Source organism: Xenopus laevis, chromosome 5L, assembly GCF_017654675.1.
Source record: "Xenopus laevis strain J_2021 chromosome 5L, Xenopus_laevis_v10.1, whole genome shotgun sequence".
Lineage (NCBI taxonomy): Eukaryota > Metazoa > Chordata > Amphibia > Anura > Pipidae > Xenopus > Xenopus laevis.
The window spans coordinates 2137521-2162726 of NC_054379.1; the positions used below are offsets into that span (position 1 = coordinate 2137521).

Here is a 25206-nt window from a genome sequence, read left to right on the forward strand (position 1 = left end):
TATATGAACTGGGGGTCATTGGAGGGGTTGAACATGATGGACTTTTGTCTTTTTTTTTTGGTTTAAACCCATGTAACTATTATTAGCTGTATACATTGGGAAGCTGCAAGCTGGAGGGTTGAGTGTGGAAACTTGATTCCTAATGGTTTCATTGATTCTCCAGGGATTTACAGTATCTGTCACAGTACGACTGATAAATATGACACTTTTTTCTGACTGAGTTCAATGAGAACAACTCCGTCAACTACTGCATAAAATATGTAGAGCTCAGCAATGATAAGTTATTAAAACACAATATATGGACTGCTGTGAATGAGTTGTGTTAATAAAAGTTACAGCAAATCAGATAATAAATAATACTGGCAAACAATTGCCTTTATTGCTCCCACACAGAATATTGGATCTTCCAAAGGCTAAAGCAGAATTGACACAACACAACTCTTGTGCAACATAGTTATCACACTGTCACAGGTACAACTCACCCAAATCCATTTCTATATCCAGAAAGCTCTCCTATAGACTCCATTATAATCAAATAATGAACATTTTTAAAAATGATTTCCTTTTTCTGTGTAATAATAAAACAGTAACTTGTACTTGATCCCAACTAAGATATAATTAATCCTTACTGGAGGCAAAACCAGTCTATTGGGTTCATTTAATGTTTATATGATTTTCTAGTAGACTTAAGGTATGAAGATCCAAATGACAAAAATATCTCTTATCCAGAAAACCCCAGGTCCTGAGCATTCTAGATAACAGGTCCTATACCTGGACAATATACACAGAACAGAAAGCGTTTTACAATGCGATGAACTTCTGAGGCATTAACATATTCTTGTAATCAAGCACACATGGAAAAAGGTTGTTTAAAATCTACATAAACATTATTTAAGATATTCATTTGCTTTTCAGTTGATAAATTTGTTTTCACGGCTGAATAGGATTATTACTCGAGTTGTATCACCTTGAGCAAACAAAAGTTATTCTTCATCTTAAAAGAAATTCCAGCATTTTAAAATTCCTATTGCTAAGCAAGTAAGCAATGAAAAAGGATTTTAAATCAAACTAGGAAAAATCATTCTAAAATGAGTTCATTGTTTAGAATAATGAAAAATGACCACAAAAGCGAGTCTTGTCTTTCAGTAAGAAGCCAAGTCAAGTTGAGGTCTTTCAGTAAGGAGCCAAGTCAAGTTGAGTCTTTCAATAAGAAGCCAAGTCAAGTTGAGGTCTTTCAGAAAGGAACCAAATCAAGTGGAGGTCTTTCAGTAAGCAGCCAAGTCAAGTTGAAGTCTTTCATTAAGGAGCCAAGTCAAGTTGAGGTTTTTCAGTAAGAAGCCAAGTCAAGTTGAGTTCTTTCAATAAGAAGCCAAGTCAAGTTGAAGTTTTTCAGTAATAAGCCAAGTCAATTTGAGGTCTTTCAGTAAGGAGCCAAGACAAGTAGAGGTCTTTCATTAAGAATCCAAGTGATGTTCAGGTCTTTCAGTAAGAAGCCAAATTGAGTTGAGGTCTTTCAGTGAGGAGCCAAGTCAAGTTCAGGTCTTTCAGTAAGGAGCCAAGTCAAGTTGAGGTGAGATGGCTAAATGGTGCTTCCCAATAACCTGGACTTGAAGGTTTATCTGTATCAAGAGGTGATAACATCTACAGAAAAATGCTGCAATTTTTGCTTGCTATGGAAAACTAGATCTGGGGCAAGCCTTGCACTTATTATGCACTTATTTTACATAAAACCCTTGCTTTTCTTCCCTTTGAGCAGTTGCTACAATATAATACAAATATATATAATATTGGTCTATTTTTAAGTACAGGTATGGGATCCATAATCTGGAAACCCCTTATCCAGAAAGCTCCAAATTAGGGAATGGTTGTCTCCCATAGACCCCATTTTATCCAAATAATGCAAATTTTTCCAATTGATTTCCTCGTTCTGTGTAATAATAAAACAGTAATTTGTACTTGATCCCAACTAAGCTATAAGTCATCTTTATTGGAGGGATTATTTAATGCTTAAATGATTTTCTAGTAGACTTAGTCTATGAAGATCCAATTTACAGAAAGACCCCAAGGTCCCAAGTATTCTGGATAACAAGTCCCATACCTGTACTGCTTTGGCATATAATAATAATATACAATCGAGCTACACAATGAATTCTAGTTGCTAGGGTCATTGAAATCTAGATTACAGGTTAGAAAAATGAAGAAAAGATGAGAAAATAATTCCAAAACCACATAAAAAGGTGATAAGCTGAAAAGGTGCTCCCATTTCTTATTTCAAGTTTTCTGTAAAGGTTTATTTTCCATCTCTTTTGAGGCACAAAAAGAAACATCTTTGCATAAATCATTCTGATGATGTGAAAGGTACGGTTGCTTCATACAAATGCACTCTTGGTGGGCTGCCATTGTAACTAGATTTCCTTTATATATTTCTGAAGGTATTTCAAATTTTCATGCACTGCACAAACAATCGCACTTATTTCAGAGCTGTGCAATATGTTGGCGCTCTACAAATACATGATAATAATAATAATTTCCTACCATCAAGCAGCAAAGATGGCAGAATCACTTCTGATGAATATTTACACGGCTATTGTAGGAACTAAAGAGTTGGGTTCCTAAAGCGATGGGATGATTTTTCCTTGGGGTACAATTTATACAGCCATGATGGATTGCACCCCTTTTCCAGACGAAAGGGAGCGGGTCATGATGGAAATGGGGGAGTAACATTGGGGGGCAGATGCTCTCAATGGGGGGAGGCACGACACTACAGAGCATTAGAAAGTGGATTGCAAGAAGTTTGGGAAGGGAAAAGGCAAGATCTGGGCAGGTTGAGGGATTAAATGGTAGGCATTCCGGAAGTATCCATCATAACTAACAATTCCACTATCACCCCCTCTTGCCAGGCCCGGTGCCTTGGGGTTATCCTAGATTCTGCCCTGTCATTCACTCCTCATATCCAGTCACTTATTAAATCATGTCACTTCCACCTAAGGAACATTTCCAAAATACCATCATTAATCACCCAAGATGCTGCCAAAATTCTTATTGACTCTCTCATCATATCGCGTCTAGACTACTGTAACTCTCTTTTAATTGGCCTCCCCCTCCAGAGACTGTCAGCTCTCCAGTCCATAATGAACACTGCTGCGAGGCTCATACACCTCAGCAACCGCTCCTCCTCTGCCTCGCCATTCTGTCAATCCCTGCACTGGCTTCCGTTACCTTTCAGAATCAAATTCAAATTAATGACCCTGACATTCAAAGCACTTCATAACTCTGCCCCACCCTACATCTCTGAACTCATCTCTATATACTCACCCACTCGCTTACTACACTCCTCTACTGACCTGCTCCTCAACTCTTCTCTCATTACCTCCTCACATGCTCACATTCAAGACTTTGCAAGGGCTGCACCCCTCCTCTGGAACTCTCCCAACCTTTCTGTTTTCAAAAGATCTCTTAAAACACACTTATTTAGAGAAGCCTCCCCTCACTCTGCTTAATTACAAATGCAATATCACATACAGTGCTACATCTCTCACTTAATTTTGATCCTGCCCACTCCCACACCTTGTGTATTAGTCCCTTCCCTTTAGATTGTAAGCTCTTTTGTACAGGGCCTTTCTCACCTCTTGTACCGATATTGGTTGTGATGTTTGTAACTCCATGTTCTATGTATGTAATTCATGTGATTTAGTTGAATAAACACATTTACTTTACAGCGATGCGAAATATGCTGGCGCTATTTAAATAAATGTGTTTATTAATAATAAAATGTAAGGACATTACTACATTGGCAGTAAATTTCTAATACCGGCCCCTTTCAGGCCCGACAAGGCAGGATTTAGACAAGAAACTTTCATCCGTGCCTCTGTCTGGCACCACCTGCTATAAACACAAAGGAGCATTAAATGAAATGTTAGGCCTGAAGCTGAATATGACGGAAGCCTAATAAATGAAAGCTAAAACATGTGAGATACTGTACGACTAGAATACACAGAACAATCATTTATCATTCCCTGATGTTGCCATTGATGTGGCCGGGAGACGGTTACTCACACAGCTGACTGATGCCGTTTGTTCTAAGTCACATCATTATCCCTTTACACCAGTCTGAAACACAATACAGACATGTTAATAATTGATTAGATTTCTATATTTATCTGCTGCACTTACATCTCTTCCATAGATATTACAGAGTTTATTCAAATAAAATATTCTGTGCCCTGTATTCTGCAAATCCTTTCCTGCCCTTCAGGGGAAAAAAGAAACAAAAAGGCTAAATTGCCTTCACAGTCATTCATTGAAGGCACATCAGACCGATGACCATGGGAAACTTCCATTGACCCTATAATGAACTCATCATCATTTAAATGGTTTTTAAGGGCCTATTCAGTACAACTTTGCATTCGACCCACAATCAAAAGCATTTGGACACTCTTCAACAATCACAAGCTGGAACACTAACTGCTGAGTTCCTAATAGCCTTTGGAGGCATCTTCAACTCAAGAACTATTTGCTGGGATTCTTTATGGGCAAGCGTTTCATCTCCATGAGCCTGATAACTGTCAACTGGTGTGGTTTAAAGGTCACCACCATTAGGCGTTGGAAATGGATTCTGTAGAGTAATAAATCCCACCTCACCATTGGCCCTTCTGACAGATGAGTCTTGGGTTGGCCAATACCACCTGTGATTTTACAGTACAATTTAGCATTGATGTGATCATGAAAAATCAATACGTGGATAAAAGTGTCCAGGCATATATATATCTGTATATTATCAGAGCTGCTATATTATCTGTATATATATATATATATATATATATATATATATAGCTGTATATTATCAGAGCTGCTATACAAAGGCCGGAATACAAGTCTTCCACTATACAGCTGTAACTTGTCAGAACGTATAAACATAGAATAGAATTATATAATTAATGCTTAATGATTTGTGACACAGGAATTATAATAAACAGTAGCTCCTCTTGCCTTCAATGTAATTACAGTAAAAGTACAGCTAAAAGCAGATGTTCACAAGCCCATGTTGTCCCTCAGCTGATCATTATTTAACAATTTGGGAAACCCACGTATATTTGAGAGCGAAGGAATTAGATAAATTACCATTAAATATCAACCAACGCACCTGCAGACAAAGCATTTGCATGAAGTGAGACGTTATCTGCAACTTCCTTCCTTATAATAAACAGCAATTCCCCAGGGATCACAATACTCCCACTTTATGTACAATCTATTTATTTACAGACGCTCAGTAAATCTATCTGTATAGTGACTTATTCCACCCAGCAATCCATGTTAGCTGCATATTGTCTTGTCTTTATAACGAAAATAGGAATTTCATTTTCCCTTATACAGGTATGAGACCAGTTATCCAGAATGTTCAGGACCTGGGGTTTTCTGGATAACGGATCTTTCTGTAATTTGGATCTTCATACTTTAGGTCTACTAGAAAATCATATAAACATTAATCAAACCCAACAGGCTGGTTTTGCCTCCAATAAGGATTAATTATTTCTTAGTTGGGATCAAGTACAAGCTACTGTTTTATTATTACAGGTATGGGACCTGTTATCCAGAATGCTCAGGACCTGGAGTTTTCCAGATAATGGATCTTTCAGTAATTTGGATCTTCATACCTTAAGTCTACTACTAAATCATATAAACATGAAATAAAGCCAATAGGCTGGTTATGCCTCCAATAAGGATTAATTATATCTTAGTTATAATATCAAGTACAAGTGAGTGTTTTATTATTACACAGAAAAAGGAAATTATTTTTAAAAATCTGGTTTATTTGGATAAAATGGAGTCTATGGGAGACATTCCATAATTTGGAGCTTTCTGGATAACGGGTTTCCGGATAATGGATCCCATACGTGTACATAACCAGAGAGAGGTACTACAATAAAATGTGATGTATCAGTGAGTTTGATGCTACTTTACTAAACGACTTGAAACTGTTTCCATGCACAAAGCACTGGGGGGATTTATTGACTTTATTTAATGACACTTTCAAATACAAAAATCCCCATGTACATCTGATTGAACAATTCCAATATTCCCTCTTGTACACAAGTGCTTGAGTTTCACTGGAATTGATTTCATACAAAACGGTTACTGACAAAACTGTAGGACAATGATCCCATGGAATGACGAGTGAATGGCGAGGGGCTAATTGCTAGAGCCTGTGCCAAGACACATTTATACGAAGGTTTAATTGGAAGCTTCCCAAGCTCCTGGGTCTTTCCTGATATTTACAACAATTCAAGTGTTTCCTTGAAAAGTGTAATATATGAAGATTCAGCAAATCCTAAACGATCAATAGCACAAGATTAATTCAGAATGAACTCATTTCAAACTCATTTCATGCATCTCAAACAAGAAAATATATTTTATACACATATATATATATATATATTATACGTGTTATTATATATTTTTTATATATATATTTTATATGTGTTCCTTTATTGCTCTGCCTTGGTCACTTTTTCGCCCACATCTATTGACCATGATCCCTTCCTCTGTTCGGATTGTAAGCTCTTCTGAGCAGAACCATTTTTACTATTCATTTCTGTTTCTATTTGTTATAACAATGCTATCCTCTATCCTTTCATGTACAGCAAGATGTGCTGCAGTTCCATTTACACAGCAAAATATATATCATTGGGTTCCCTATGGATATAGAAAGTTCAGTCGCCTTATGCTCTGTAAGTGGTAAAAAGAAAGTTAAAGGGTTTAAGGGTTAAGCACCTTCCCCATGTGGTTTAGTTCAGAAGTAAACACTATAATAGGAAAGAAAAGAAAGGTATTTTATCACTACAAGTCAGAGGGGACAGAAGCTGCGGTCAATGAATATAAACACTTTAACACATTTTGTAAAACGGCAATTTGGAAGGCAAAGATAGAAAACGAGGAGCGGATTGCAGCAGAGGCGAAGACTAACCCCACAAAGTTTTTAAAGTATATTAATAGTAAAAAGAAACGGTGTGAGAGTTAAATGTCGTTATAAAAAACACAGAAAATGCAAATAAGATGAAAGGGTTTTTTACAGTGAGAGCTTAGAAGTTGTGGGATTCTCTGCCCCTGACTGGCAGATACATTATATAAGTACAAGAAGGGGTTGGGTGACTTTTCAGGAAGAAAATGGGTTATTGAAAATAGTTCTTAGTACTACAGACTGGTCCCATTGTATCTTGGAGTCAGGAAGGAGCTCTTTTGCTATTTTCTGGATCAACCAGCAGTTAGGCAAGTTATATATACATATAACAGTTATTTATAAGTAGCAGTAAGATAGGAGATGTGGTTGAACTTGATAAACGTGTGTTTATGTTAGAACTGGAATTTAATTACATTGATGAAAACGAGTCTACATTTTTGCATTGTGGGTAGACGGCCTACCAATCAGAATGCTAAGCCATAAAAGAATAAGGATGAGACTGTAAAAATGAGGGGAGAACTGAAAACGTCTGATCTCTCTAGACCAAAAACCAAGAGGTGGCACCGAAAGGCTTGTTCTGTGCATCAATGATTTGAGAGGGAGAGAATTATTGAAAGGTAATAAAAGGCATAAAACATAAGTGCAAAGTGCAGCAGGTTAGTGCCAAGTGTAATGGTCAAGCACAACTGACATTATACCATGTTTTTCATACTTTATATTCTTCTTTTTTAATTCTTCTGCATCTATTAAGTTATATACAGTGTATATCAAGAGGAACAAAATCTCTGCTTACAACAGCTCTGTACTTGCTCTATAAATAAGAGTCAGGATGTGGGAGTAAAACGAGGAACAAGCAATTTCCTTCAAGTCACCATCAGCAAAATCCTGGCTTTTCTCGAGAAGCAATAGGACAATCAATAGCTTGTGAGAGTTTAATTAGAGATATGGATGTACAGGGGAGGCCAAGTCATTGCACCATCTCTGGTCATGTGAATCTGTTGGTAGAATTCCATCTCAGGGATTTTCCAAGATCTGCAGCAGTTTCTGACTTACTTTTATGTCACTGCAGCAGTTCCTGAACCGTTGGACTAGGCCCCAGAAGGGCTCAGAGAATTAGGCAAAGGCCAGTTAGGAATATTTGAAGTATTCTGCCATTTAGAGAGAGAGAGGGGCAAAATAGTACTGGCACCCAAGGAAGCCCAAACCCCCTGCTTGGCACCTTCCGAATTGGTCAGAGCCCTACTTGGAAACTGAACAGGGGGCGACAGATGACTCTGGGGGGCATGGTGATAAGTAGAGGGGACAAATATCAAGAGCAGAGCCGAGAAATACAGGTGTCCAAGGCAGGCCGACCCCAACCTCTGTCACTGACACCTCCCACTGCCACAGTCTCCCTACAACCCACATCCCACTAGTGTCCCACCACACACCCACTCATTGCTATTTCCCCCACCTTATTTGCCACCCTCCATTCCGGATGACCACATGTGAATTGTACGAATGTTTTGGATTTTTTTAAAGCCTGGACCCCCCCCCCACAGTTGCACCCACGGTACCTGCCTACCCCTTGTTCAGGCCCTGTGGGACAATGATGTGGTGGGGGGAATTGGTGATTTCAGGGCTCTGAAACCTGAACTGACAGTTTTGAGCCAGACAGTCCAAGTAAAAACTGGGTGGAAACCCAACTCGTGCCTCTCCTGCCTACCTCTTGTTCCGGCCCTGCTACCATTTTATATTTAAAGGAGACATACAGTGTGACAATCAAGAATATGCCAGTGTATTATATACCTTTAAATATAGAAGGAAAATGCTGAAAAATTGTGTGTTTTCAATTGATTTATTGAAAAATTCATCAACAACCCTACTAGTCCTGCCCATCATCATCATCATTTATTTATATAGCACTGACAAGATACACAGGGCTTTACCTTAGTTCCACTTTCCGCTGACTCCTTTCCCAGGTGGCACTCAGCTCACTGCACTGTAGGACAGGAACCAATCAGCAGCTAGCTGGACCTGATGGGGAACATAAGCCTGTCTTTGCTTGTGTGACTGCAGGACTGTGATTGGCTATTCCTCCCCTACTGCGCTTCTGGCAGGGACACGCACACCCCTTATTTGAAACTCAGACAGCAACTGTACAAGATCTATAGGGAGTTCCAATAAAGGGTCCATTTTTTTTAAAATAATACTTATTTTTAGTCCAAAGAAATACCAGCACTATAAATTATTCATTATTGTCTGAAATCCTTCAGATTCTGAACTGTTCCAATTGGCTGATCCATTAGTTGATCCATGTGTCAGTAGGATCTATGGGGATATATATATATATATATATATATATATATATATATATATATATATATATATATATATATATATATATATATACACAGTATATATAAGTGCAACTATTGTATCAAGACTAACAGCTGACACTCAGGGACAAACACATGGATCAACTCATGGATCAGTTACAGGGTCGCATCAAAATTGACGCAAGAAACTTTCCGCACGCGCGTCCAAAGTGGACACGGGCGTCGATTTTCGAGTTTTAGGAATTTTTCGTCAATTTTCGCCGTTTTGTGAATTTCGAAAGGAGATTTGAGGCAAATTTTTCAGCGAAGCCAAACAGGAGAAATTCGCCCATCACTACAAATGAGAAGAAAGGAAGCAATAAGCTATATATTGTCACATTTCCTATACAATACTTACAGCATATAAATTAGTTTTTAATCTTGCGGCAACTCTTTCTCTTGTGCTTTTTCCTGCTGCCGAGGAGCCGTCATTAATCATTAATTAACCCTCCGCTGCTGCCAGAACATTAAATAGAACAGTAAATTCTCTCAGCAGTGAAGACACAAGAAAGAAACCTGTAAAAGGAAATATACAAAAGTCAATGAAACTACACTAGTGTTCTTCATCTAACAACTGATTGATTTGACTGGAGGGGCCCTATCAGTTAAAAATCGAATTACTTTTTTTCTTTTCTCTCAAAGGAATAATCCTCATATTCTCCTTACAAACCACGTAACAGGTTTCTAGCCATCAAAATGAAAGGAGCAGTTCACCTTTAAAGGGACATATGGTTAATTTCCCAGCTGCCTCCAGTCATGTGACTTGTGCTCTGATAAACTTAAATCACTGTTTACTGCTGTACTGCAAGTTGGACTGATATCACCCCCTCCCTTTTCCCTCCAGCAGCCTAACAAAAGAACAATGGGAAGGTAACCAGATAGAATCTCCTCAATAGTAAAACCCATGTCCCACTGAGACACATTCAGTTGCATTGAGAAGTAAAAACAGCAGCCTGTCAGAAAGCATTTCTCTCCTAAAGTGCAGGCACAAGTCACATGACCAGGGGCAGCTTGGAAACTGACAGGATGTCTAGCCCCATGTCAGATTTCAAAATTGAATATAAAACAATCTGTTTGCTCTTTTGATAAATGGATTTCAGTGCAGAATTCTGCTGGAGCAGCACTTTTAACTGATGTGTTTTGGAAAAAACATGTTTTTCTATGACAGTATCCCTTTAAATTAACTGGAATATGAATAGGAGAGGCCTGAATAGAAAGATTAGTAATAAAAAGTAGCAATAATATAATGTGGCCTTCCAGAGCATTTGTTTATTACACAGAAAAAGGAAATCATTTTAAAACATTTGGATTCTTTGGATAAAATGGAGTCTATGGGAGACAGACCCCGTACCTGTATTGATATATACTGTATAATGCATTTTCCTGATTATACACAATATTCTGGTCCCCTGAGAAACATAAAAAGAGGTTCCTACTGTATATACAGAGCAGCTTAGCTCAATATAATAAATCCTTTGTTCATTAATCTAAACCCCCTAAATGCAGCAAATATCTTTCCTGTGCTTTATCAGTTCCAGTGCAGAAATTCATTGTGCAAATCCTTTCTTCTGAAATGTGGAAAAGCCTTTTCTTTTTGTATGTTATATACTGAATTAAATAAGATTTCTTATCCCTGTTAAAGCGATTGTTCACCTTTGAGTCAACTTTTAGGGGGTTATTTACTAAACCACAAATGTATCTGGTCAAAAACTGGGCCAAAACTCTCCAATTTTTGGTGGGGGAAAACAAAAAAGCCTGAATCCGAAAATGTGTCATCTCAGACCTGTTGAGGTCCTGTTTAAGTCAATGGGAGATGTCCCTATCCCATTTTGAAATTATTGTGGTTTGCAATGGGTTTAGCATAATAATATGATATTTTCTGGGTTTTCAGGCAAAAACCCCCTAAAAATCTAGTGATTTGGGAACAAAGTCCAAAAAAATTGTATGATTCGGGTTTTCACTTGATTTTATCTCTTTTTTTTCCGATCCGATTTATTCGAGTTATTTTATTAATAAATAAGGCAAAACTGGGGATGGGAGTTTGATCAAGCTTTTTTATACAATACTTAAGTTTGGGGGCCAATTCACCAACGCGAGTGAACGATTCAAAGTAAAAAAACTTCAAATTTCGAAGTGTTTTTGGGCTACTTCGACCATCGACTTCGACTATGACTTTGAATCAAAGGATTCGAACTAAAAATCGTTTGACTATTCGACCATTCGATAGTCGAAGTACTGTCTCTTTAAGAAAAAACTTCGACCCCCTAGTTCGCCATCTAAAACCTACTGAACTCAATGTTAGCCTATGGGGAAGGTCTCCATAGGCTTTCCTAAGTTTTTTTGATCGAAGGATATTCCTTCGATCGTTGGATTAAAATCCTTTGAATCGTTCGATTCGAAGGATTTAATCGTTCGATCGAATGATTATTCCTTCGATCGTTCGATCAAACTATTTGCGCTAAAATCATTCGACTTCGATATTCGAAATCGAAGGATTTTAATTCCCAGTCGAATATCGAGGGTTAATTAACCCTTGATATTCGACCCTTGGTGAATCGGCCCCTTGATGTAGTGATATTCTGAGACAATTTGCAATTGGTTTTCATTTTTTATTATTTGTGATTTCTGACTTATTTAGCTTTTTATTCAGCAGCTCTCCAGTTTGCAATTTCAGCCATCTGGTTGCTAGCGCCCAAAATCCCCTAGCAACCATGCACTGATTTGAATAAGAGACTAGAATATGAATAGGAGAGGCCTGAATAGAAAGAGGACTTAAAAGTAGCAATAACAATACATTTGTAGTCAAAGAATTTGTTTTTTAGATGGGGTCAGTGACCCTCATTTGAAAGCTGGAAAGAGTCAGAAGAAAAAAGCCAAATAATTAAAAAATATATAGAAAAATAAACAATTAAGAGCAATTGAAAAGAATTAGCCATTCTATAGCTTACTAAAAGAATTTAAAGGTGAACCACCCGTTTAAGTTAAAATTCTAATTCAAGGGCAGAATCATTAAGGGGAATCATTAGGTTCTATGGTTCCTGCTGGTGGGTAACAACAATGATAAGAAGGCGGTGCAAGAACATGATCGGAGTCAGGAAGAGACGGCACATCATTTATGTTACTAGACTTTAGCAATTCTTACAAGTCCTAAGATATTTGGTTTCCATGAGAACTGGGCTGAGACCCGAGGTTTTACCAAGTTCAGTAAATAACGGTGATAATTATAGGAATTTTAGTCATTGATTCTGTTTAAGTGATAACATTTACAGAACAAACATAATTATTTGCAGAGTTTATAATGAACAGGAATAAAAGAACACAATGACTTGCTCGGCCGAGATAATTGGATTCTTATTGTATATAATGTGTAATGTGTCAGCTTCTCTGCCGAGAAAATCAGGGCTGTCACTTGATGTAGAACATTGTGCAACTGTCAATAAGAACTGTCAGTGTTAAAGGGGACTGAGCAGCAAGATATAAAAAGCTGAATAATAAAGGTTCTTTACAAATTATACATGAAACCCAAATTCTAAAACATCCATACCGGTTATAAACGTATTTAAAAATCTCAGCTGTCAATCATATGCTGCCTGCCCTGCTTCTATCTCAGCTGTTGATCATATGCTGCTTGCCCTGCCCTCTCAGCTGTCAATCATACTTTGCCTGCCCTGCCCTCTCAGCTGTCAATCATAAGTTGCCTGCCCTGCCTTCTCAGCTGTCAATCATACTTTGCCTGCCCTGCCCTCTCAGCTGTCAATCATAAGTTGCCTGCCCTGCCTTCTCGGCTGTCAATCATACTTTGCCTGCCCTGCCTCTTTCTCAGCTGCCACTCATATGTTGCCTGCCCTGCCTTTCAGCTGTCAATCATAACTTGCCTGCCCTGCCTATATCTTAGCTGTCAATCATAAGTTGCCTGTCCTGCCTTTTAAGCTGTCAATTATATGTTACCTGTCCTGCCCCTATCTTAGCTGTCAATCACAAGTTGCCTGCCCTGCCTTCTCAGCTGTCAATCATATGTTGCCTGCCCTGCCTCTATCTTAGCTGTCAATCATAAATTGGCTGTCCTGCCTTCTCAGCTGTCAATCATAAATAATGACAGTTTTGGGCAAAGGAAGTGGCAGATTAAGCACATAACGAGTGTCACATGATCCTTTGCTTTCACAATGCAAATCATAAGGAACAAGCCATTTCTATACATTTAAATTAACCCTGATGATTTGACCTGAACCTCTGGGGGCTGATTGGCCCCAATACATTTAAGACACGAAGAAGCAGATTCCAATAGTAGATCAGTCTAGTTGTCCTGAAAGTACTTTAGATTCTCACACTCTATGAAATAGGATATTCGGCATTAATCCATCTTTTAAAGGGCAAGGAAAACCATAAGGAATTATCTGTTAAGCATCCGTAAAAGATAAAGGTTTCAGTTTGTTACAAGACGTGTCCGCTCATTCCACAGCAGCTCAGTTAGAAACAATCATTTTACAGAGAGAATTTCCTGCAATGTGAGGCCTTTTTAAAGGGGTCATTAAACTTCCAAACACTTCTTTCACTTAAGTTGTGTTCGATTGTTCTCTAGAAATAAAGACTTTTTTTAGTTGCTTTCCATCTTCAATTTTTTACTGTTTTTACAAAATCTCAGTGTAAAGTGTAATGTTGCTGAGTGTGAGTGTGAGTGGGGCAGCTGAGTGATCCAGGGGCAGTTGCAATTGGCTGATTCATTAGTTGATCCATTTGTCAGTAGGATCTATAGGGAATATAAGTGCAACTATTGTATCAAGTCTAACAGTTGCCTTTAATGACACTCTGGGATTCTGCTCAGCAGGGACAAACACATGGATACTGGGTTGGACTGGGGGGCCCGGGGCCGTATGTACACATGCGCCGGCGCTCCAAGTTTGTGCACATGCTGATGCGCAAAGCTTTTCCGGCATTAAGAAACCTTTGTATCGCAGCATGGGTGCGGATCTGAGCACACAAGAGCCGGTCGCCCACCGGGTTTTTTCCCGGTGTCCCGCCAGCCCAGTCCGACCCTGCATGGATCAACTCATGGATCAGTTACAGGGTCGCTGACCCCCCTCCCACAGCTGCTTCACAAACACATAAGAGGGGGGAACATGAAACTTTACACTTCCATATTAGAAAATCGCTCAGTAATAGAAAGCACTTGATAACAAGTCTTTATTTCTGGTGAAATATCAGAAAAGCAACGGAACTGAAAATAGTGTTGGAAGGTGAACAAGCCCTTTAAGCAATTTATACGGTAAAGTTTGCATTGGAAAGGTTTTCTTGTGCTTTAATTAAAAAAAAAAACTACGACTCACGGACAGGGTCGGACTGGGGGTCCCGAGACCCTCTGGGGCTGCTGTCTCCAGGCTGCCGCGGTGCACTGTGATTGGGCATGCGTCTGAGTAGTTTGTTGTCCCCACCATTGCGCCTACTGGGTTTTCGATGTGATTGTGCATGCGTGCGAGTACTTTTTTTCACGTCTTGAAGTCAATTAAATTTTAAAAAAAAATAAATTTTTAAAGGGGAGCGGGTTTAGGCCAGCAGGGCCCCCAAGAGCCGGGGCTCACCGGGTTTTTTCCCGGTGTCCCGCCAGCCCAGTCCGACCTGCTCATGGAGCTTCTGTGCTATTTATCCCTTTCAACAAAAAAGAGACTTAGTAAATCCAGGGGAGAAGATCCGGGTAGTAGCAGGTAATTTCCCATGAGCCACAGATAAACGTTATTACAAACACTGAGCTGTTACTAAATGACTTTTGGCTACAATGGATGTGGCAATAAATCACATTATAGGCACCGTTTAATCACTGGATTTTACAATTAAGGAAAAGAGAAAAACAGGGAGTCTTTGCTAAAAAAAGAGAGTTAAAATAAAAAGGTAATTCACTTGCAGCAGAAGTTTGTGTGACAATAACACAGGGCTCAGCAGCAGATACAGATTTTTATCATTTCCCATTTGAGTCTCAGGTCTGTGACCGGCCCCAGTTGAAAGAGAAAAAGAGGATAAAATATAATTAGCGCTCACATCAATATCCTCTTTCTCTGGACGCACAACATGCGCCGGATATTATTCTTTGTATTTCTCGCGTGACATTTCATTTCCTGACGTTTCCAGCTAAAATTAAAGATGAAAAAGCCAGATCCAAAAATATATAGTTAGAGCCACACCGATAAGAAAGGGGAACGTTAGAAATAAACGTCGGCTTATGAGATATTGCAGGAAGAATCCTCTGGGGTCAGGGAATAAACTGCTACTAACAGGGGCTACTGGATTTCCATTAGTGTACACGTATGGGATCTGTTACCCAGAAACCCCAGAAAGCTCTGTATTAAAGGAGAAAGAAAGGCTAAAAGTAAGTACACTTTATCAGAAAGGTCTATATATAAATACACCAGTAACCCCTCAAAGTAATGTTGCTCTGAGTCCTCTGTCAAACAGCACATTTCTTTCCTTCTATTGTGTACTCATGGGCTTCTGTATCAGACTAACTGTTTTCAGCTTAAACCTCCAGGGCTAGGGCTTGAGCATGCTCAGTTTGCTCCTCTCCCCTTCCTTCTCCCCTCCCTGCTGTAATCTGAGCCCAGAGCTATGAGTGAGCAGGGAGAGACTCAGGCAGGAAGTGATGTCACACCAAGCTAATACTTAGGGTTGCTACCTGGCCGTTAAAAATAACAGCTGATCCCAATGTTATTAATAGGGAAAAAAGTTAAATATACACTGCAGCTGCTATCCTAAACAAACAAAGAGCTTCTAGAGCTGATTACTCAGGTATGGTAAAGTATTCTACAATGCTCACAACCTGGGGTTTTCTGCATAACAGATCTTTCCTTAATTTGGATCTTCATACCTTAAGTCTACTAGAAAATCATATAAACATGAAATAAAGCCAATAGGCTGGTTTTACCTCCAATAAGGATTAATTATATCTTAGTCGGGATCAAGTACAAGGGACTGTTTTATTATTTCAGGTATGGGACCCTTTATCCAGAATGCGTGAGACCTGGGGTTTTCCGGATAAAGGATCATTCTGTAATTTGGATCATCATACCTTAAGTCTACTAGAAAATCATATAAACATTAAATAAAGCCAATAGGCTGGTTTTGCTTCCAATAAGGATTAATTATATCTTAGTTGGGATCAAGTACAAGCTACTGTTTTATTATTACAGGTATGGGACCTGTTATCCAGAATGCTTGGGACTTGGGGTTTTCCAGATAACGGATCTTTCTGTAATTTGGATCTTCATACCTTAAGTCTACTAGAAAATCATATAAACATGAAATAAAGCCAATAGGCTGGTTCTGCTTCCAATAAGGATTAATTATATCTTAGTTGGGATCAAGTACAAGCTACTGTTTTATTATTACAGAGAAAAAGGAAATCGGTTTTAAACATTTGGAGGGTAAACTCTGAATGCAGAAATCACGAAAAATGTGTGATTTTTTTTTTTATAAAATCGGACTTTTAAAAAAAAATCCCAGATTTTTTGGAATTAATTAAACCCCGAGGATGGAAAAGTTTGAATCTGAAAATCCGGCATCCCAGACCTGTCAAGGTTGCATATGAGTCAATGGGAGAAGTCCCAATGGTTTTTTGATGTGCGCTGGGTTTTTGGCAAAACTCAGAAGTTTTCGGGCAAAATTCAGACCTGTCAAGGTTGCATATAAGTCAATAGGAGAAGTCCCAATGATTTTTCAGGAAAAATTTTGAGTTTTTGGTTGAAAAACCCGAAAAAAAATCTTGAAAATCTGATTTTTCACGTTTTTTTCCAGCAAACAATATTTTTGGGAAAGTGTATTAATAAATAAGCCGAAGTACTAGTTTAAAATCTGAATTCACCTTGACCTTTGATAAATCTGCCCCTTAATAATAAATAATTTGTGATTTTTAAATAAATAAATAAATAATTAATTAATTAATTAATACATTTTGAAAAATTAGTGATTTTTTAAAAGTCTGAGAATCACATTTTTTTTTGGTGATTTTTGCATTCAGAGTTTAGTAAATAACCCCCAATGTGTCAACGCTTCTTTTTCTTCTCACTTATCCTCCTTGTTTGTGTGTCAGTCAGGTCACAATCTCGTCTCCTAGTTCCATTGTGTTAGAATTGTAGAATTAAAGACACAAACACTTTTGTGATCCAATGTTCATTGTCAGTTTCCTACAAGACAAACTCCCCGGTGTTATTTAGTAAATGTGAGTAAATGTAGCGCAGTCCGACCGCACGAGGTGACACTGCTCTTCTTCCCACACAACATCAATTTGTACTTATTGTGTCGCACTGACAATAAAAAAGCAAGTTCAGCAACTCCGGATCCACCAAGCACAAGTGAATTCTTTAGATTAATGACAAACCATCAAGAGAGCTCAGTGTAGGAAACAGACAATATCTGAGCAGCTTTAGTTCCAGCTCGTTTCCCAAACAAAACAAATGATGAATTCATAGTCGTAATGTTATTTCCCTGAGCAGTGACCCGACTGACAGTGAATCTACTCAATAGTAAAGTTCTTTTAATCGCACAGGAGAGAATACAAAGGATAAAGAGAAATATATAAAGCTGGACCCGCACGGAACTCTAGTATTCCATTGTGCAACGCTTAGAAACTATTTCTGAATACCGCCGACATACACAAGAGCTGACACTTTTTTCATTTCTAATGTTTGCTTAATTTGACCAAAAATTTATTTCTGACAAGTTTACAAAAAATATTATGAATTTGCAGTAAGCAATAAATATTTAATATATGTATAACAATTAGGGATTTTCAGGGCTGCCAGAAGTACCCGACGGCGCTGTTTACATTCCCGGCGGTCACAGTGAAGATCCAAGATGGCGGCGCCCATGCTGAGCACATGGCTGCAGTGTCGCTGCATGATGAGGTCATCACTGGTGCCGGGATCTCGTCATAAAAGGGCGCCCAAAACACTGCGACGGCTCCCAAGAATAGGATTTGCTGCCATTAATCCTGGGTTCCTGTTTGTGTTTCCTGATTCCTGATTCCAGCCTGATTCCAGCTCCCAGTCTGTTTCTAGCTCCTGCCTTGGTTCTGACCCCCTGCCTGAACTCTTGATATTTGTTTCTGATCTGCCTGCCCTCGTTAACTCCTGCCTGTGACCACTACTACTGATTCTGCCTAACCCTTCAGATACCGCGACCTTGCTCCCTCAAGAGGGCTTCCTCCTTGATCCTGACTACCTCCCTGGAGAGAGCTCCCAGCTCCCTGACAGGGATGCGCCAAATCCAGGATTAAGAGCCCGATTCACTAAGGGTCGACTGGGAATTAAAATCCTTCGACTTCGAATATCGAAGTCGAAGGATTTAGCGCAGATAGTACGATCGAACGATCGAAGGATTATTCCTTCGATCGAACGATTAAATCCTTTGAATCGTTAGATTCGAAGGATTTTAATCCCAACGATCGAAGGAATAATCCTTCGATCAAAAAAACTTAGGAAAGCCTATGGGGACCTTCCCCATAGGCTAACATTGACTTCGGTAGCTTTTAGATGGCGAACTAGGGGGTCGAAGTTTTTTTTAAAGAGACAGTACTTCGACTATCGAATGGTCGAATAGTCGAACGATTTTTAGTTCGAATCCTTCGATTCGAAGTCGAAGGTCGAAGTAGCCCATTCGATGGTCGAAGTAGCCCAAAAACAACTTCGAAATTCGAAGTTTTTTTACTTCGAATCCTTCACTCGAAGTTAGTGAATCGGCCCCTAAGTCTTTTTCAGAAGGATTCAGATTCGGACCAAATCCAAGTGCCTGGCAGAACCAAATACAAAAAATCACATGACTTTTCATCACAAAAACAAGGAAGCTGCGTGCATCGTTCTCTTTTCTTTTTTTCCCACCAATTTACATATGATAAATGGGGGCAAATTTACTTAAGGTCGAATATCGAGGGTTAATTAATCATTTGATTCGAAGTCGAAGTCATGGTCGATGGTCGAAGTAGCCAAAAAAAACCATTCGAAATTCAAAGTTTTTTTTCCTCTATTCCATCACTTGAGCTAAGTAAATGGGCCCCTTATTGTTTGGATTTGTTTCGTTCCGAAAAAAAATTGAATGTCAGGAAGGCAACAAACATCACCAAATTGATCCCTGGACCTCTCCCATTGACTTATACAGTAATTCAGTAGGTTGAAGATGGCGAATAGTCAAATTCGAGTTTTTAAAGGACCAGAGTATGATAAATCTCGAAATATGAACTCAAACTCAAATTGAGTTTGCATAATTCACAATTCGAATTTGAGAGTTTTGACCAAAAAAACAATTAGAATTTTCACTTCGACCCTTAATAAATCTGCCCTTTAATGAATGTAAAACTGCTTATCACTACTTAGATCTTTTTTTCCTGGTTTTCAATACTTTAGCTGTTTTTACGTTTATTAAATATTGAATTTGAAATCAGAGTTTCAAATTCCTTAAATTAGAACTTTAAAACTGCTCATATCTTAAAGGAGAAGGAAAGCTACAGAGGTGTTTTATTGCCAATAGATTAGCTGCAATAGCACAAGCTAGAACGCTATATTTATTCTGTAGAATGTTTTACCATACCTGAGTAAAAAGCTCTAGAAACTCTGTTTGTTGAGGATAGGAGCTACAGTATTAACATGGTGTGACATCACTTCCTGCCTGAGTCTCTCCCTGCTCTGGGATCAGATTACAGCAGAGAAGGGAGGGGGGGGGGAGAAAGAGGAGCAAACTGAGCATGCTCTTGCCCAGGGCAATGAGGTTTAAGATGAAGGCAGGAAGTCTTATACAGAAGCCCATGTGTACACAATAGAAGGAAAGGAATGCAGTGTTTCTTTTGACAGGGGACTCAGAGCAGCACTTCTTTGGGGGTTTACTGGTATATTTAGATGGACCTTTCTGATAAGGCTTACTTAGTTTTAACCTTTCCTTCTCCTTTAACAACTAGAAATAAACTGCAAAAAGAATGGCCTTAGTTGGTTTTGAGGGGGTAAATTTCCTTGCACCTTGATTTAAATTGGAGATTTTACTGCAAACGTCAGTTTGTTCCATCGGTACATTGCGGGAATGTTGTGCCGCTGTTAGATGATTAGGCAATAAATGTAAAGCCATTTATATTTAGCTTTATGTTGGTCCTTACCTCTTATATCATGTCGCTAAATTCATATGGAAATATTACTGTTCCTTGAGGAAACACTTGAGCAGCGGGGATCTAATAAGATGTTCAGATTCAGGTGAATGTTCGTGTTCTACAAGTTTTCACGCTGCTCATACAATTCAGACTATTTTCAGAATAAAATAAACTGCCGAAATAACCCCAGTCACCGGGTCAGTGGAGCATAATCACAGCAGTCTCGTTAGCTGAGCTCACACTCATTGAGCTATAAAAGCCCGGTTCTACCTGCAGACAAATCTCATGTTTCAGCTGACAGATAGGATCATGCAACTGCCAACTCTTCCAGCCATAGCTTCATTAGAGCAGAGACTGCAGAGACAAGAGAAACCCGGGGTCACAAGAATTATTCATGTTATTCTTACAGAAAACTCGTTTGTTATAGAGTGAAATGAACAGGGAAGTATTTCTGGGGAATGTTTCAGATATTAGACTATACCTGGGGCCAAGTAAAAGGGTGATGGGCTGCCTGGAATGAACATGTGCTGATATCACCCCGTCCCGTTGTTCAGAAATCCTGGTCCCATTTAGGGGCAGATTTCGAGTTTATATGAGTTTCTAAAAACTCCCATCAACTCCCGTAAACTTGAAATTTAAAAAAAAACAAAAAAAAACAACCAATCGAAATTTGAAAAAAAAAAAATATCAATTTTTTTTTAAAAACGTGTGAATAGGATCGAGCTGCAAATTCGAATCAAATTTGAATTGAATTTGAAAGGAAAATTTTATTTTTTTCAAAAGTCTACCAAACAACTCCAAATTGATTGTAGGAGGTCCCCCATAGCCTAAAACACAAATTCGGCAGGTATTAGATGGCGAATAGTTGAATTAGAATTCTTAAAGGGACAGTATATGATTAATCTCAAAATTAGAACTTTTAATTTTTTAAATTCAAATTGAATTTGGACTATTCCATAGTCAAATTACACTAAAATGAACTTGAAATTCAAATTTTCAGTTCGACCTTTGATAAATCTGCCCCTTTTTTAAAAAAAATTCTAATTTTGAGCTAATTTTTGTGTACTTCGACTAGGGAATAGTCCAAATTTGATTAGAATTTGAAAAAAATTAGAAAATTCGAATTTCGAAATTCATCATGTGCTGTCTCAATAAAAATTCGACTTGGACCATTCGCCATCTAAAACCTGCCAAATTGCTGTTTTAGCCTATGGGGGACCTCCTAGAACCCATTTGGAGTCAATTGGTGACTGTGAAAAATCAAAGGTTTTTTTGGGGGAAAAAGTTTGAATCGTACAATTTGAATGCGCTATTACTTAGATTTGAATTTGATTGAAACCAAATCTATTTGGCAGAAAAAAACTTTGACTCAATTTTTTTAAATTCAAATTCGAAGTTTTTCAAATTCGAAATTTGACCCTTAATAAATCTGCCCCTTAGATGTCTCAGGCCTGAGTATATGAGTTTATTCCTCCCTCCATCAGTTACAGCCTCATTGATCTTATATTGATAAAAGTATATTATATTTACATATTTACCACCAGATGCGTCTGCCCTTCTTAATGAATCCGGTGCTCTTATCCTCTTATTGAATGGATAACGGGTGTGCCTTTGTGAATGAGATGATTTCATTAAGTCTTCCTCACAGGGCCGGGCCAAGGTATTTTGGCACCCTAGGCAAGGGCTTCAATCAGTGCCCCCCGACCTGGTCCTGCATTACCATCTCCCACCTTACCATTCATATTGCCCCCTGTATTTGTGCCAGCAGCCATCATGTTGCCCCCATTTCTCCCTGTCAATCAATCAGATTGTCCACAAGTCCTCAATTTGTACCTGTGCCAGCATAACCCAAAATATCCATCATATTGCCCCATGGACCTGAATATCCACAATATTGCCTCCAAATATTTACTTGTGCCAACAGAAGCCAAAAATCCATCATATGGCCCCATGCACCTGAGCCAAAATCCACAATAATGCCCCCAAATATGTACTTGTGCCAACAGAAGCCAAGAGGGAGGTGGGGAGTGATTCTGCCCGCAGTACAAATAACTGGCAAGAGGGGGATGGAACAGGCGGTTTATAAAATTTAAAAACTATTAAAAGCCAAACATAACAGAGTTCAAACAAAGAAACCAAATTCCCCTTAAAAGTGCACCCCATGATTGCACCCGAGGCCCACTCTGCCTGCTCCTAGCTCTGGCCCTGTTTCCTCATGTGGACTTTGGGATGATTATCTCCAGATCCCAGTGATTCTCCTTCAATGGCAGATATCACCTCATACCTTCATCAACTTACCTGGCAGAAAGCTAAAATGAATACAAACATCTCTAAGGAGTCCTTCCAGCTTACATGGTCTTTTTATTTTGAGGCTTTTCATTCCAAAAACAGAGAAACAGATTTTTAGGTTTCTTTGCATCAAATATCAGACAAAAAAATTGCTCTTGCTAAAAACAATGGAATTTTTTTCTTTCCTGTTTTTGCTTTTTACATCCAATTTATTTTAATTGTTTGTGTTTATTGAGGACAAGTAGATTATAGCACGTTCTGGAGAGTGCACGTTAAACAGCTGTTGATTTTACTTGTTTACATGTTGAGTTTATTGTGAAACTTAAATAAAATGTTTAAAAACAAGAAAGGCCACATGTCTAGTTATGTTTGATTCTATCTGTATATGTAAAATAAAGGCACACTAATAAGAATATCCTGTTATTGGGGCTACTCCACACTCACTACAAATAGGCCTAAGAGGAGTCCGGGAGTAGAAAGAAGTCAAGTTGGCACAAAGAAGCTAAAAAAAAAGATTGTATTGGTTCAGTTCTGGATCTGAGACCTTTTCCTCTACAACCACTAGAAAGAAAAATGCATTGATCTATGGATTTATTTGCCTTAAAGGGATAATGTCATGGGAAAATTTTTTTCTCCAAAATGAATCAGTTAATAGTGATGCTCCAGTAGAATTCTGCACTAAAATCCATTTCTCAAAAGAGCAAACAGATTTTTTTATATTCAATTTTGAAATCTGACATGGGGCTAGACATATTGTCAATTTCCCAGGTGCCCACAGTCATGTGACTTGTGCTCCGATAAACTTCAATCACTCTTTACTGCTGTACTGCAAGTTGGAGTGATATCACCCCCTCCCTCCCCCCCCCCCAGCAGCCAAACAACAGAACAATGGGAAGGTAATCAGATAGCAGCTCCCTAACACAAGATAACAGCTGCCTGGTAGATCTAAGAACAACACTCAGTAGTAAAAACCCATGTCTCACTGAGACACATTCAGTTACATTGAGAAGGAAAAACAGCAGCCTGCCAGAAGGCATTTCTCTCCTAACGTGCAGGCACAAGTCACATGACTTAGGGCAGCTGGGAAATTGACAAAATGTCTAGCCCCATGTCAGATTTCAAAATTGAAAACAAAAAAATCTGTTTACTCTTTTGAGAAATGGATTTCAGTGCAGAATTCTGCTGGAGTAGCACTATTAAGTGATGCGTTTTGAAAAAAACATGTTTTCTGATGACAGGATCCCTTTAAATATTCAGCAAGAATATGTATTTCCTTGAGTGAAACTTGAATCAAGTGGATATTTTGCCTTCTTTTATGTATTTATGCTTTTACTTCAACTATGCAACTATGGCATTTTATTTAATGCCGGATTTCTTTCTGCGGTGCCCCGAGGGCGCGTCGCGCCGAAGGGTCCTAGCGTCCATCATCTCGCTACAGGGTCCTAGCGCCCGCTAATTTTTACGAGCAACCTGTGCATGCATGCGCCATAGCGTAGTGGGGATTAGCGCTTCTTAGAATGCGGCTGGGTGGCATGCCGCCCCCACAGTCTTGCTGCCCTAGGCCTGGGCCTTCGCCACAAATCCGGGCCTGACTCGAATCACATTCAATTCTGGTTACATCATAAACCAATGCCCCCCAAAATGTTGCTCCCCATCCTCATGGATGTTGCTCCCAGTGAACCCAAAGCAGGAGCTTATTTTTGAATTCCAGACTTGGAGGCAAGTTTTGGTTGTATAAAAACCAGCCAAACAGAGTCTCCTGTAGCTGCCAGTCCATACAGGGGCTACCAATAGCCAATCACAGCCCTTATTCAGCACCTCCAGGAAAGTGTTTCATGCTTGTGTTGCTCCCCAACTTTTTTTTTACATTTGAATGGCGCACAGGTAAAAAAGATTGGGGAATCCTGCCATATATTGACATCCAGGAAGAGAACAACCAAGTATATAGCAGATATCACTTATGACCTGTGACCCCATGACTATTAAATATGCTCAGCAATAGAAAAAAAAGGACATATTACTCTGTGTAACAATGATTTAAGGTTCTTTCGCATTCTTATATGGGACCTCAGGTTGCTCCCTGTCATCAGAAATATCTGTCATTGTCAGTGGCTTCACTAGATTAGGTTACTGGGCCCCACAGTGATGCCTTCTGGAATCAGAAGCTATTTACTTGTCTCATGCCATAAACACAGCACTGCTTAGATACCAACAATGACAGTTTTGATTCTCCCATAATGCATCATGGGCGGAGACATGCAAATCACTCCTTTGTGTCCCTTTGGCCAACTCTGCATCCAGAACCGCTGGCGCTGAACCATTAGGCTGTATCTGTGCTATAAACCGGCGGTTCTGGAAGTGTTCAAAGTGTTCGGGGCAGATTTATCAAGGGTAGAAATTCAAGTTTATGGGAGTTTCTAAAAATGCCCATAAACTTAAAATTCGAAAAAAAGCAACCAATCAAAATTTATTTAAAAAAATCAAATTTT

The 25206-nt window shown here is 38.9% G+C and overlaps 1 long non-coding RNA gene across 1 annotated transcript in view; it reads right to left on the reverse strand.

Moving 5' to 3' along the window:
• Positions 1 to 697: 697 nt before the first annotated feature.
• Positions 698 to 25206, reverse strand: part of LOC121393594 — a 57942-nt gene continuing 33433 nt past the window's right edge. Inside the window, exons 4-5 of the long non-coding RNA XR_005961174.1 lie at positions 9674 to 9831; positions 698 to 1641 (exon numbers count right to left, since the gene is read on the reverse strand). This is a non-coding gene — a long non-coding RNA (uncharacterized LOC121393594). The remainder of the gene's footprint in view (positions 1642 to 9673; positions 9832 to 25206) is intronic.